This window comes from Psammomys obesus, unplaced genomic scaffold (assembly GCF_907164565.1).
Source record: "Psammomys obesus unplaced genomic scaffold, mPsaObe1.curated_primary_1811, whole genome shotgun sequence".
NCBI classification, from domain to species: domain Eukaryota; kingdom Metazoa; phylum Chordata; class Mammalia; order Rodentia; family Muridae; genus Psammomys; species Psammomys obesus.
In genome coordinates this window covers 2,606,231-2,609,828 of record NW_026589732.1, presented here as the reverse complement: position 1 = coordinate 2,609,828, position 3,598 = coordinate 2,606,231, and the positions used below count along the sequence as shown (strand labels likewise).

The following is a 3,598-nucleotide window of genomic DNA, read 5'->3' as shown; positions in this document are numbered from 1 at the left end:
TAGAGAATCTTCTAAACAACTCTGTCCTGTTATTACTGTCTTCCAGGTGTGGGAACTCAGCTCCACAGAGGACAAGAGCTAGTAAACGGCAGAACCAGATGTGGATGCGTGTTTTCTTTTAAGTCAGAACAGCAAAGAACTTACGACCCCTCCACAGCTGAGAACTAGCATCACTTCAAGCAAGAAAAGGAAGGCTGGGGTTGGGGGGTAGCCAAACACCTGGTCTCCAGCCTGTCACTCCTGGGAGGCAGAGTCCAGTGGAAGAAAGTTAGGTCACTGAGGGGGATACCCTGGGGCAGAGGGTTGTGGATCTCCAGCCCCTTTCACCCTCTTCTCTCCCTCCTCATTGTGAAGAAGTGACTCCTACCTCAACAAGCTGCATACTCACAGCCCCCAAAGCAGCCACAGGCAGAAAGCTTTGAAACCGTGCATTGCAATACAGTTTCTCTTTTAAAAGGTTGTGCTGGGTAGCTTTATGTTAGCTTGATGCCAACAGCGAAATTGCCTCCATAAGATCCGGCTGTCGGCATTTTCTTAATTAGTGCCTGATGGGAAAGGGCTGAGCCCATTGTGGGTGGTGCCATGCAGGTTGGTGGTTCTAGGTTCTATAAGAAACAGGCTGAGCCAGCCATGGGGAGAAAGCCAGTGAGCAGCATCCCTCCGTGGCCTCTGTATCAGCGCCTGCCTCCAGGTTCCTGCCCAGCTTGAGTTCCTGTCCTGACTTCCTTCAATATGGACTATGGTATGGAAGCAGAAGCTAAATAAACTCTTTCCTCTCCAACTTGCTTTTGGTCATGGTGGTAGAAACCCTGCCAAGGACAGTGGTTTTCTGAAGCACCAGAGAACAGTTACACAAAGACACAGGAAGAACCATCTGTTCCTTTCCAAATTATTTTCTTTTTGCTCTTGAAAATGTCTTTTAGAGCCAGTGAGGTGGCTCAGTGAGTAAAAACACTTGCTGCATAAACAACGACCTGAGTTCAGTCCCCAGATACTGCAGTGGAAGGAGAGAGCTGATCTCTGAATGCTGTCCTCTGACCTCCACATACATGTTCACACACACAGACACACACACACACACACACACACACACACACACACACAAAAGAGTACAGTTTTTAAAATGTATTTATTTTATTTTTGTTTTGTCTTGTTTTTTTAAATTTATTTTTCATATTAATTACAATTTATTCACTTTGTATCCCAGATGTAGCCCCCTCCCTCATTCCCTCCCAATCCCACCCTCCCTCCCTCATCTCCATCCATGCCCCTCTCCAAGTCCACTGATAGGGGAAGTCCTCCTCCCCTTCCATCTGACCTTAGCCTATCAGGTCTCATCAGGACTGGCTGCATTGTCCTCCTCTGTGGCCTGGCAAGGCTGCTCCCCCGTCAGGGGGAGGTGATCAAAGAGCCAGCCACTGAGTTCATGTCAGAGACAATCCCTGTTCCCATTACTAGGGAACCCACTTGGACACTGAGCTGCCGTGGGCTGCATCTGTGCAGGGGTTCTAGGTTATCTCCATGAATGGTCCTTGGTTGGAGTATCAGTCTCAGAAAAGGCCCCTGAGCCCAGATTTTTTGGCTGTGTTGCTCTCCTTGTGGAGCTCCTGTCCTCTCCAGGTCTTACTATCTTTCCCTTCTTTCATATGATTCCCTGCACTCTGCCCAAAGTTTGGTTCTGAATCTCAGCATCTGCTTTGATACACTGCTGGGTAGAGTCTTTCAGAGGCCCTCTGCGGTAGGCTCCTATCCTGTTTCCTGTTTTCTCCTTCTTCCAGTGTCCATCCCATTTGTCTTTCTGAGTGATGATTGATGGTCTTACCCAGGGTCCTCCTTCTTGCTTAGCTTCTTTAGGTGTACAGATTTGTATATGTTTATCCTATATTATATGTCTAATATCCACTTGTAAGTGAATATATACCGTGTGTGTCTTTCTGCTCCTGGGATACCTCACTCAAGATGATCTTTTCTAGTTCCCACCATTTGCCTGCAAATCTCATGATTTCCTTGTTTTTAATTGCTGAGTAGTATTCCATTGTGTAAATGTACCACAAAAATATGGAATGCTTCACGAATTTGCATGTCCTCCTTGCCCAGGGGCCATGCTAATCTTCTCTGTATCATTCCAATTTTAGCGTATGTGCTGCCAAAGCAAGCACTTGTCTTGTTTTTGCAGTGGTGAAGATTAAATCCAGGACCTCATGACAATAAGCAGGAGTTGCCTCAGCATGTCCGCTGCAGTCTGGCGTTTGAACACATTGCTCAGTGCCTCTTATTTTTCTTTTCCAGAAGACGATGAAATGCCTTCAGGAAGCCCTTCTTCTAGCTGTGAACAACAAGGTGGTGGAGGGTAATATGGACTACAGCAGATTAGGAAATGGAAGTCCAGGGACGGAAAATGACCTGCCAAAGACCGCTCAGCCAGCCAGAGCACTTTCCAAGCTGCACTGTCTGGAACATTCCTTGGAGTCAGCGCTGCTCAACAGCAGAAGGTACCCCAAAGACCAGTGGTTTGTGGGAGGTTAGTCTGTCATTGTAGATACACTTGAGTGGATCACAGTGTGACGTCGGGCTCAGCTACTGCCGCTGAATGGAATGGCAGCCTTGAGACTCTGCATGCAAGGAGAGATGGTGCCCACGCTGTCTAGTCCATGCAGAGGCTTAAATCTGACACATAGGGAGGTGAGCAGGGACAGGCAGGTAATCTCCTTACCCATCTCGTGCCTTCTTGGCTGGCAGAGACCAGTCCCATGCCACCTCAGTCCTTCCCAGGCAGGCCTCTTCTCGTTCCTGTTGGGAACCCGGAAGCAAGGAGGGAGATGTGGTGTGAGTTCTGGCTCCAGGCCAAATTATTTCCAATGTTCTGAGTCGAGTTCTGTAAAATGGGAAGGGGGCTGCGTTCAGAAATGACCAGTGCAACTCCTGCACAGTGATGGCTGGAGGAAAGGGCACAAGACAGAGGGTAAAGGAGGTGGACTGCTAAGATGTCTGGAACGGGAGGGTGTCTGTGTGCCTAGGCTGGGAGTAGTGGGACTTGACTTTGATGTTCTCTCTGTTGCTCTCTTAAAGCACCCAGATCTTCCTGACCCCTGTCCTCAGCTTGAGTCCACAGGTTCCCCCAGCTCTCAGAGAGTCTGAGAGTTGTCACTTGCAGGACAGTCTCTCAATGCCAGGAATGACTTAGCTCTTCTCTGGGAACAGACAGCTGGATGCTGGGTGGACTAGTGGCCCAGAAGCCTTACAGAAGCTCTGAGGTGTCTGAAGGCAGAGGCCAGCAGCTGGGCTGGAAGGGGAGCCTAGAGAGTGATGAGTGTCCCCCCCCCGCCTCAATTCTGGGGTCTACAGCATCATTAGGTTATGGGGAGCACAGAGCCCCAGAGTTGGGGGGGATTTGTAAAGTTAGATTTTTACATTTCGTTATTTTCCTTAAAAAGGCCATTTCTATAACAAGCCATTTCACACATAATGCACCTTGAACACATCGCCTGCGCCGCACATCCTGCCGCTCCCTCTCCCCCTGCTCCCCCTTAGTGTCCTTTGTTCCCCAAGACAGTTTTGGTCCTATTTTCATATTATCTGCACATACGTAATCTTATTA

At 48.7% G+C, this 3,598-nt stretch overlaps 1 non-coding gene across 1 annotated transcript; it reads right to left on the bottom strand.

Moving 5' to 3' along the window:
- Positions 1-2,052: 2,052 nt before the first annotated feature.
- Positions 2,053-2,159, bottom strand: LOC129675388 (U6 spliceosomal RNA). The gene has a single exon (XR_008719926.1). It is a non-coding gene; the product is annotated as a U6 spliceosomal RNA (small nuclear RNA).
- Between the last annotated feature and the right edge of the window lie 1,439 nt (positions 2,160-3,598).